Source organism: Mus musculus, chromosome 6, assembly GCF_000001635.26.
Source record: "Mus musculus strain C57BL/6J chromosome 6, GRCm38.p6 C57BL/6J".
NCBI classification, from domain to species: Eukaryota; Metazoa; Chordata; class Mammalia; order Rodentia; family Muridae; genus Mus; species Mus musculus.
In genome coordinates, this window is record NC_000072.6 from 23232636 (window position 1) to 23244796 (window position 12161).

A 12161-nucleotide genomic window follows, 5' to 3' on the forward strand; every position below is an offset into this window, starting at 1 on the left:
ACCAATAACAAAATATAAAGTCAGCCAGGTGGTGGTGGAGTACACCTTTAATCCCAGCACTTAGAGGACAAAGGCAGGCAGATCTCTGTGAGTTCGAGGCCAGCCTGGTCAATATAGAGAGTGACAGCACAACAAGAGTTACATCATGAATCCCTGTCTGGAAAACCCAAACAAAGCAGAACAAAACAACAACAGCAACAAACAACAACAACAAAACATAAATCCATGATGCCTGAAAGCTTTGTACAGATAAACCACACTTTTAAAATGTTTCATCTATTAGTATGGGCTCAGTGCTTCTGTCCCCTCAAAATGCATTGTATAAAATAATTTAAAAATAAATGAAATGGAGTAGGAGGACACAAAGTTGGGAGGGGAGGGGAGGTGCATCTGAAAGGAGCAGGGTGTGAATAGGATCAGAAAGAAACTGAAGAAGATCTCAGAAAATGGAGAGGTCTCCTATGCACATGGATTGGCAGAATTACCATAGTAACAGTGGCCATCCTACGAAAGGCAATCTATAGATTCAATGCAATCCCCATCAAAATCCCAACATAATTCTTCAAAGACATGGAAAGAGCAATTCTCAAGTTCATCTGGAAAGGCAAAAAACCCAGACTAGCAAAAACAATTCTTAACAATAAAAGAAGAGCTGGGGGTAATCACCATCCCTGACCTCAAGCTTTGCTACAGAGCAATAGTGGTTACAACTGCATGGTACTGGTACAGAGATAGATACATTGATCAATGGAATAGAATTGAAGACCCAGAAATAAAACCAGACACTTAATCTTTGACAAAGAAGCCAAAAATATACAACGGAAAAAAGAAAGCATCTTCAATAAACGGTGCTGGTCTAACTGGCTGTCTGTATATAGAAAAATGAAAATAGACATATTTGTCACTTTGCACAAAGCAAGTCCAAGTGGATCAAGGACATCAACATAAAGCCAGATACACTGAATCTAATAGAAGAGAAAGTGGGAAAGAGTCTTGAACTCATTGACACAGGGGGACATTTTTTAAACAGAACTCCAATAGTTCATGCCCTAAAATCAAGAATTGATAAATGGGACCTCATTAAACTGGAAAGCTTCTGTAAGGCAAAGAACAGAGTCAATAAGACAAATCAGCAACCTACAAATTGGGAAAAAAAAATCTTCACTAACCCCACATCTGATAGAGGACTAATTACCAAAAAGAACTCAAGAAGCTAATTACCAAAAAACCAAACAACCCAATCAAAAATGGGGTATAGAACTAAACTGAGATTTCACAACTGAGGAATCTCGAATGGCTGAGAAGCACCTAAAGAAATGTTCAAAGTAATCAGAGAAATGCAAATTAAAATGACCCTGAGATTCCACTTTATACCAATCAGAATGGCTAAGATCAAAACCTCATGTTGGATAGATTGTGGAGAAAGAGGAACACTTCTCCATTGCTGGTGGGATTGCAAACTGAAACAACCACTCTGGAAATTAATCTGGAGGTTCCTCATAAAATTACAAATAGATCTACCTGAAGACCTAGCTATACCACTCTTGGGAGTATACACAAAAGATGCCCCACCATGCCACAGAGGCATGTGTTCCACTCTGTTCACTTGTGATAGCCAGAAGCTGGAAACAACCCAGATGTCCCACAATGTTCTCAAAGATTAAGGAAAATATTACAATTTTATGCATTTTAAGTCAAAAGAAAGTCTTAGGCCAACCAGAAAGAAAGCCCTTGAGTTGTGGTGTTGGCTTATTTAGACTGGAGCTAAATCCTCAAAACCCCTTGGCTGGAGAGACAGCTCAAAGGTTAAGAACATTTGTTGCTTTTGCAGAAGATCAAGATTCAATTCCTGGCACCCACATGTTGGCTCACAATCAACTATAACTCCAGTTCCAGGGGACTTAAGACTCCTTTCTGAACACTAAGGTCTAGGCACACATGTGGCATAGATACCTACCTGCAAGCACAAAACAAAACAAACAAACAAACAAAAAACACTCACATGCATAAAATAAATCTTGTAAAACAATTTTTTTTGTTTGACAAATCTCAAAACACTCAGTTGTGAGTACTTGTGAGTTGCATCCTGTTGTGTGCATGGGGTGCCCACTACTTACTTGATGTGGCATACACACACACACACACACACACACACACACACACACACACACACACACACACCTGGCTTCTGGCCACGGCCCTGAAACATCAATCTGCATTCCTGACTCAACTGAAGAATCTCAGATTGGTTCCTGCCTCAAAGCTCGAGGACAGACTGGGCTCTCCCTGCGTGTTGACGGGAGAATATGAACCACAAGAAGTAATTGAACACCCAGATGAATCACAGAATGAGATAGACTTAGTGAACAAGCTAATGGAGAAACTTTGAAAGTAGAACAAAAGTAACAAACTCCACTGACAATATTTTTTTTTCAGAAGAGGTCAGAATTGATCACCAAAATTCCAAACTTTTGGCTAACAACATTTGCCAACCATCCACACGTGTTCCTGCTTGGGGAAGAGGATGAAGAGGCCTGGCACTATTTGACTAGACTTGAAGTGATGGAATTTGAAGACACAAAACCAGGTTACAGAAGAGATTTTTGTTTGTTTGGGTTTCTCTGTGTGGCCCTGGGAGTCCTGGAACTGGCTCTGTAAAACCAGGGTGGCCTCGAACTTAGAGATCTATCTACCTCTTCCTCTCAAGTGCTGGGATTAAAGGCGTGCACTGCCACTATCTGGATGAAATTTTTTTAAGAGGATAAACTAGTTTAATGTTTCTAAAGTATTTTTTTCATGTTTTCAATTAATTATTCCATTTGTTTACATCTCAAACGATATCTCACTTCCCAGTTACCCCTTCACAAGCCACCCAACCCACACCCACCCTCCCCTCCCTCCCCTTTGCCTCCATGAGGGTGCTCCTCCACCCACCCACCCTCTTGCACCCCACCACTCCACCAATCCTCCTACGCGAGGGCATCAAACCTCCACAGGATCAAGGGCCTCCCCTGCCATTGCTGTCAGGCAAGGCCATCCTCTGCTACATATGTATCAGGAGTCATGGATCCCTCCCTGTGCACTCCTTGGTTGGTGGTATTGTCTCTGGGAGAACTGGGTGGTCCGGACAGCCTATGTTGTTCTTCCTACATCCTGCTATGCTCTTCTATTCCATCCGCAGCTCCCCTACGGGGTCCCTGAACTCAGTCTGACGGTTGGCTCCAAGCATCCACATCTGCATTGGTCAGTTGCTTGCCCGGCCTCCCAAGGAGGTTCCTGTCGACAAAAGTCTGGCCTCTTAACCACAGCAGCAGTGTACGGTTTGGTATCCACAGACAGGATGGATCCCCAGATGGGACTTCCTTCAGTCTCTGCTCTATTTTTTTGTCCCTTTTCCTCCTCTGGACTGCATCGTTTCTGTGTTAAAAACTTTAAGATGGGTGGGTGCCCCCATCCCTCAACCGGAGGCCGTGCCTATCTGTTGGAGGTAGATTTTTTATTTTGATGAAAATCCTTATTTTGAAAGTAAAATTCTCTCCAAAGAATTTCATCTGAATGGGAGTGGTGGTCCACCTTCAAAGCCCACTGGAATCAAATGAAAACCTGGAAAGGATTTCTCAAACGGCTCAAGGCAAACACAGAATCAAGCCAGCAGGAAGCTGCAGCATGAAGAGCCTGAGAGTTACCATACTGCTGCAGGTGTAGATGTCAGAAGTCATCGAAGCCCTTGCAGTGCTGTTTGGCTCCTGATATGGATAATGAAGGTGATGAGGATGATGAAGAAGATGTTGATGAAGAAGGGCATGAGGATGAAGGTGAAGAAGATGAAGATGCCGATGAAGGGGGGAAGATAAAAGCAAGAATGACGAGCATAGAAAACTGATGGATTCTAACCTTCTTTTCAATTTTCCTCATATTTTTTAAATTTTTTTTCCAGTTAGAGAGCAAGTTGCAGTCATTCCCTCCATCCCTCTTGTGCCATCACCCTGTTCTTGAGGTCTCTCTCTTCTCAACATCTCGATTCTCATTGTGGGGAGTGGGGGGTAGATATCTTGAGCAAAATACCAGGAGTAAAATATCTCAACTTCTCTGTTCCAAGTTCACTTTTATCCTTTCTTGTCTCGAAAACTGGATTCAACAACACCCTTATGCTCTGTGGGAGAAAGGAAAGGCCTACAGCTCTCTTGGCTCTGCTGGAAGCTGGGGGTGCTAGGCCTCTCTGTCTTGGTGCATAGATTTCTAGATGTTTCCCTTTCTCTATATATTGGGCTCAGAGACTACACTGTGTCTCTCTGTGAATACAGACAGCATTTACCACCACCACCACCAACAGCAACTATTTGTGTATACTTAAAAAATCCCAGAACTTGCCCTTCCGGTCTGCGCCAGCACCGACTCACCTTGGGTGCAGAGTCTGCAGACACCCCCAAGGTCCCCACAGGACTCTCCACGGGATCTTAGGACCTCTGGTCAAATCTAAGTGGATCAAGGAACTCCACACAAAACCAGAGACACTGAAACTTATAGAGGAGAAAGTGGGGAAAAGCCTCAAAGATATGGGCACAGGGGGGGAAATTCCTGAATAGAACAGCAGTGGCTTGTGCTGTAAGATCGAGAATTGACAAATGGGACCTCATAAAACTGCAAAGCTTCTGTAAGGCAAAAGACACGGTCAATAAGACAAAAAGGCTACCAACAGATTGGGAAAGGATCTTTGCCTATCCTAAATCAGATAGGGGAATAATGTCCAATATATATAAAGAACTCAAGGAGGTAGACTCCAGAAAATCAAATAACCCCATTAAAAAATGGGGCTCAGAGCTAAACAAAGAATTCTCACCTGAGGAATACCGAATGGCTGAAAAGCACCTGAGAAAATGTTCAGCATCCCTAATCATCAGGGAAATGCAAATCAAAAAAACCCTGAGATTCCACCTCACACCAGTCAGAATGGCTAAGATCAAAAATTCAAATGACAGCAGATGCTGGCGAGGATGTGGAGAAAGAGGAACACTCCTCCATTGTTGGTGGGATTGCAAGCTTGTACAACCACTCTGGAAATCAGTCTGGTGGTTCCTCAGAAAATTGGACATAGTACTACCAGAGGATCCCGCAATACCTCTCCTGGGCATATATCCAGAAGATGTTTCAACTGGTAGGAAATACAAATGCTCCACTATGTTCATAGCAGCCTTATTTATAATAGCCAGAAGCTGGAAAGAACCCAGATGCCCCTCAACAGAGGAATGGATACAAAAAATGTGGTACATTTACACAATGGAGTACTACTCAGCTATTAAAAAGAATGAATTTATGAAATTCCTAGGCAACTGGATGGACCTGGAGGGCATCATCCTGAGTGAGGTAACCCAATCACAAAAGAACTCAAATGATATGTTCTCACTGATAAGTGGATATTACCCCAGAAACTTAGAATACCCAAGATATAAGATACAATTTGCAAAACACATGAAACTCAAGAAGAACGAAGACCAAAGTGTGGACACTTTGCCCCTTCTTAGAATTGGGAACAAAACACCCATGGAAGGAGTTACAGAGACAAAGTTTGGAGCTGAGACAAAAGGATGGACCATCTAGAGACTGCCATATCTGGGGATCCATCCCATAATCAGCCTCCAAACGCTGACACCATTGCATACACTAGCAAGATTTTGCTGAAAGGACCCTGATATAGCTGTCTCTTGTGAGACTATGCCGGGGCCTAGCAAACAGAGAAGTGGATGCTCACAGTCAGCTATTGGATGGATCACAGGGCCCCCAATGGAGGAGCTAGAGAAAGTACCAAGGAGCTAAAGGGGTCTGCAACCCTATAGGTGGAACAACAATATGAACTAACCAGTACCCCGGAGCTCTTGACTCTAGCTACATATGTATCAGAAGATGGCCTAGTGGGCCATCACTGGAAAGAGAGGTCCATTGGTCATGCAAACTTTATATGCCCCAATACAGGGGAACGACAGGGCCAAAAAGTGGGAGTGGGTAGGTAGGGGAGTAGGGGGGAGGGTATGGGGGACTTTTGGGATAGCATTGGAAATGTAAATGAGGAAAATACCTAATTAAAAATATTAAAAAAGAAAAAAAATCCCAGAACTTGTAAGGTAGGGGCATGCATATTCTTGATGTTCCTTTTCTATGCACCTGGTCTACTTGACCAGCTGCAGGATAATGAGGGACACTGGAAAGAGTGGGGAGGGAAGAAGAAAGAGAGGGGCTCTCGAAAAAAGTGTCATGACATACTTACCAAAGATTTCGGCCTCTAGAATGATGAGAAAATAAATTTCAGCTATCCAAGCCACACATAGTGTATTTTTAAAAGTTGTCTGACAGTTTTTAACATGCATACACTTTTAGAAATTTTCTCCCTTTTATTCCTCTCTCCCCCAATAAATCCTCCTCCTAGTTTCATGCCTTATTTATGTGTGTGATCAGCTGAGTTTAATTAGGTTGTTTGCATGAGAGTGGATAGGAGCTTACTGAAAACACAGGCAACTTCCCAGTGACTACTTGCAGCATTGAAGACAATGGCACTGTCCATCAGCAAATACTAACTGCCGAATGACCCTAAAGGAGGGAATGGGAGCTCATGGGCCCCTTCCCTACCCATGACATAAAAGTGATGAACCCTTTCGCCTGCAATTCTTGTACAGAGAACTGTAGCTGTCCTGGGTTCATGAGTACAACAGCCTTCTTGTCTAGAAGGTTATTTTGGTTTGTTTTTGTTTTGTTTTGTTTTTGTTTTTGTTTTTTGTTGTTGTTGTTTTTGTTTTTTGTTTTTTTGTTACACATCTTTCTGTCTCCTGGCTCTTACATTCTTCCTGCTTTCTCTTTTGTGATATTCCCTGAGCCTGGGTAGAGTTGATAGAGATGTCCGGTTGTCCAAGGAAAGGCTTCATCTTGTCTAATGTTTTCATGTCATCCTCCATCACTGAAGGAAGTTGGGGCAGAAACTCAAGGCAGGGGCCTAGAGACGGGAACTGAGGCAGAGGCCTTGGAGGAGTGCTGCTTCCTGGGCCAGCTTCCCAACCTTATGTTGTACTACCTTTCTGACCACTTGTTCAGGGGTGGCACTGCCCACAGTAGGCTGGGCCCTCCCACGCCAATCATTGATGAAAAAAAACCCAAACCAAAAAACAAACAAACAAACAAAAACCATACCTACTTACCTGTAAGCCAATTTGATGAAAGCATTTTATCAAGTGGGGTTCTCTCTTTCCAGAGGATCCTAGTTTGTGTAAAGTTGAAAAAAACAAGTAAATAAATAACAAGCACAAAGCCCATTAAGGGTCAAGAGGTCCCCCTGCTGCATTTGTTGTGGCTGATGTTGTCTATTTGTTGTTTCTATAGTAGCTCAAACTGACAGATACATACACTCTGGGTTTGATTCCCATTTGACTAATCAATGACATTTCTATTCTGAGCCATCAAAAGATGTTGTTTTATGTGTTATTATGACTAGAGGACCACACATTGGTTCAAATTTCTCTGAGAGGAAGAAAAGTCTACTATGACAATCAATAACAGACTTAAAACAAGTTTGACATGCCTTCTTCCGTTTGAGATATGTTTCTAGATCTGTTAGGATGCCGGATGCTCACTCTCCCTGCTCCTACAACTTAGTGACCGTGAATCACATGTGTTTGTTTGACAGCAAAGTAACCCAGGAGACTTGTATCAGAAGAGTTTTGTTCCATCTTTACTTAGCAATTTAACGTCAGGGAGACCAATAGCAATGGCTTCCGTTTGACATGAATCCCGCCCCAGTCTTAACAGAAACTGTATCTAGTTATTATATGAGATCACTTTGTTCCTGTGCTGTGGTGTGATGAGTTTTGACTTTTCCTAGAATTCCATTATAGCATGCCATAAAATTGAAGACAAATATAACAATAGAGGGATATTTTTTTTCCCCAGCAAGGTCATAAAGATACCAGACTTTTTCCCCATTGAATGAAGTGAGATGCTTAAATTGCCATTTTTGGAGTCATCACAAGTCCAGCTGCCCAGTGTATCTATTGTTATTTATTTTTGCTTTGCTCTGGAACTGCAATAGAAATATGCATCAATTCCTAAAAGCAATGAAATTAATAGCAAAATACCTTCAACTTTTCAGTTTTTGGTTAATGTAAATAAAATCAAATAACTTCTTACGGGTACGTGATTTAGTTAGGTTTTCTACTACTGTGATGAAACACCATGACAAAAAAGCAAGTTGGAAAGGAAAGGGCTTATCAGACTTGTACTTCCACATTGTTGTTCATCATTGAAGGAAGTCAGGACAGGAACTAAAACAGGGCAGGAACTTGGAAGCAGGAGCTGATGCAGAGGCCAAGGAAGAGTGCTGCTTACTGGCTTGCTCCCCATGACTTATTCAGAACATCAGCACAGGAATGGGTGGCACCACTCTCAATGGGCTGGGCCTTTCCCATCAATCACCAATTAAGGAAATGCCCTATTGACTTGCCTGCATCTTATGGAGGCATTTTCTTAATTGGGTTCCCTCCTCTAGGGTGACGTTAGCTTGTGTCAAATTGACAAAACTATCCATCATAGAAAGTAATCTCATTTTAGCATAGCATAGCAAAAAATAAAAATCAAAGAACAACAACAAAACAAAAAAAAACCAGAAGATATTTTATTGGATGCAACAATTACTTCTTTTGAGAACCAGCAGCTTCATGTTCTTACCCCTGACCTGACAATTCAGATTTGGGGTTCACACACTCTTTAAAATGCACTCTAGCAAAATGGGGAGCAATAATGCTTTCAAGAAAACCACACACACACACACACACACACACACACACACACACACACAATCAAAATTTATCTAAGTAGAAAAGCTGATAAGAGTGAGAAAGAAAATCTTATTTTCCTATCTCTATTTTGATTTGGGGATCATTTCTGTCTTATAATTGCATGTTTTGTGGCACTTTTACAAACATAAAACAGGCCCATACCAGCTATGTGCTAGTCAGGCCTTTACATTGTTGTCAGCACCTTTTAAAGGTGCTTTACATAACTGCTACTAATATAAGGGAGGAATCTACCAAGCACGATGCACAGATTCTAAAAATCAAGACTCCACTGCCTGGCAGGTTAGTTTTTTCCATTTGTTTGATTGTTTGCTTTATGTGACAGGGTCCTTGCTCTGTAGCTCTGGCCAGCCTCGAACTCTCTATATAGACCAGGCTGGGCTAGAACTCATGTAGATGAGATCTACCCACCTCTGCCTGCCCAGTGCTGGGGTTAAGGGTGTGCAATCACCATGCCCTACTCTCTATCCACATTTGGAAAGAAATGTTCTATAAGATGTTAAACTTCAAACCTCACTAACAAGCAATGGCTGGCTTCCTTAAGGCCCTCAAACAGTGTTTTTGCTTACTAAGGAATGTGACAACTTAGTCCCCGTTTTACAGAGAAACTTGCTCATAAGTTACACTTTTGGAAACTTGGAGAAATTATTATATTTAAAAGGAGGTTTTTGGAAATCTATTTGGGTTCTATATTAAGTAAGTAGGGTTTAACCACTTACATTGTTAATTCTGCTTTATAGTATTTTGATTTCCAAATACTGAGCAAAAAAACTTAGTCCCAAACGATTGCAACTTTCAAAAATCCATCCCAGCACCTGTCCAAACTATCTTTCTTTGTACCAAGTTGAAGAGAAGCCATTCTTTTTTATTATTATTTTTCTTCTAGTATTGAATCTGAACACTGGCCTCAGACCTCAAGAAACATGGAAAAAATTGCTAGCTAATACATAGCCTAATGAAGATGAGTTTCAACAAAGCCAAATTTTGCTGCACACATGTTTTGTATGAGTAGGAATTAAAATCTTTGTAAGCTCACATGGATAGAGGTCCCACGGATAGAGTCATCTTTCAATATTTACCAGAAACAGAATTGTGAGGTCTTCCACTGGCTATTGGTTAAGTATCCCGCCTTACCAAGTTCGCCCAAAAAAACTTAATCCTTGAGTCAGCACTGCCTTAAAGACATGCTCCTTGGTTAGAGTAACTTCACAGACCTTTGTCAGAAATCAAAGTTCACTGATCTGACAAGGGCTTCTCTTGAGTACTTAATTTGAGAGAATTTCCTTTTGGTCTCTGTATAATCACCAACAATACAGGTTATTCAAACCTCTAAGCTTAACAGACAGCCATTTCCCCCCTTCAAACCTCACTGGAAATACTGCAGCATTTACAGGCGACCTTAGACAAAGTCATTCCATGCTACAGATCCTCTACTGAACCTAGCCTCTATTTGCTCGCACTCTCTCTCTCTCCCTCTCCTACTCCACACACCCCCTCTTCTTTCCTCTCCCCTTTCTTCTTTCAACATCACAAACATATTCATTTCTTTGGTGAGACACTTCTTTATTTAGTATGCCAAAGCATATTGGTGTGGGTTAGGAGATGGAAATGCACATATAAATATGACCTAGGAAGAAGTATTCTGCAGTTTAGATACTTTCCTCAACAATGTTCATTTGGTTTTCTACCACAGAACAATAGCCTCATCTAAATGTCTAAAGGACGTTTCACACTAAGTTTTGAGAATAAGTCTGAATACTAATTGAGGATAAGTTCGAGAAACAAAGGCTGTATTTTGCCCTTGAACTTAAAATATATACAAGGCAAATTATAATGACCTCTGATCTCAGTCTTCATCCTCAAAAGAACAAATGCTTTCAGGATCCGAGGAGGAGGCTACTTTGAAAAGGCTGTTGCCTGTCACCTAGGAGACATTTCTCAAAATACTCTGCTGCACTAGCAACTATGAGGGAATGTGCTCAACGTTCCGAAGGAGAAGATAGAGTTGGATACCATATTCATAAACACACGGATCTAACTAGAATTTCTAACGCTTTCTGAAGTCAAACCTAACATGGGTTGAAAGTAGGGGTGTGAAGAGTTGGGTGTGTGTGAAGAGTGGGGGTGTGAAGAGTTGGGTGTGTGTGAAGAGATAGGAGTACACACAAACGTGCGGATTTGATCTCATGGAGCTGCTTGTTCGCACTTGCATTGAAGGTGTCCATTGGGACAAACCTGGGAACTTGGACCTTAAAACCCTGTTGCCCTTCTCCGGAACCCTGCTCAGCTTAACATGTTCAGCTCAGTTTAACATGCCCGAGCACTCCCCCTTCCGCACCCCCCCCATCTCTCTTCCAGGCAGGGTTTCATTTGCGGGTCCCAAAGGAACTCTAACACCCCCTCTGCTGAGAACACCCAAGGGCTCCTTTGTCACCTTTCAGCTCCTAGCCCATTCTTGGTACCCTGAAAAGTGTGCCCTTTTGAGGCCTTGATTGAAGTGGGAATTCCAGTTACCTAGAAAGTTGACGCTGGGTCTCTGCAGCAGCCCTCTGCTCACCCCCAACCTGCACAAGGTCTAAAGTGAGGCATAAGTGCTACCCAGCAACTGTTGGGTGATCCTGAACCCGCAAGGTCACCTGCTCTAAGAAGACAGTACTTGGCTCTCAGGAGACTGAGTCTGCTGTGTGGAGCCTGGCTGTGTTCTTGGGACACGAACCCCAGGAGGAGTCCAGTCTCATGCACCCAATTCCGGGGCACAAGGCACTGGGGACTGTGACCTCTGTGCGGGAACCTCTATAGCCACCCTACCCTCCCACCCTCAGCAGCCTCACCCCCAGGACATGGACTGCTACCGCGAGACTTCTGTGCAGGGCTGTGGGTTTGTCTGGCAGCTTCTACTGAGCAGCTAATAGTATAACAACCCGGCTTTGATAAATCTGAACTAATTACCCCTCTTAATTAAAGTCTTTAGCAGTTGTTTCACTGTTTTGGCAAGAAAACAGGAGAGACTTGCAGTTAGAAAACAGCCGAGCTCCAGCTCACAGCGGAGCTGCTGATTAACACTTAAAGCATTTCAAGGACCTGGCACCCGCCACGGTTTGGTTTTCATCCATGTCTCCTCCTTGAATGGAAGTACATTCGGCTATAAACATTTGTACACATCTAAAAACACGAGGCACTCTTTGCCAACTATGCACAAGTCAGTATGTGTCTTCAGAATGGTGGCAATACACATAACACAGCCTCTAGATAGAAGATCCTTGCCTTTTTACCACAAATCTACCAGAAGACCAATGCCAAAGTTGTATTTCTGCTAGACACACATTT

The 12161-nt window shown here is 42.4% G+C and overlaps 1 pseudogene; it reads left to right on the forward strand.

The window, feature by feature from the left end:
- Positions 2198-3844, forward strand: Gm17933 (predicted gene, 17933; annotated as a pseudogene).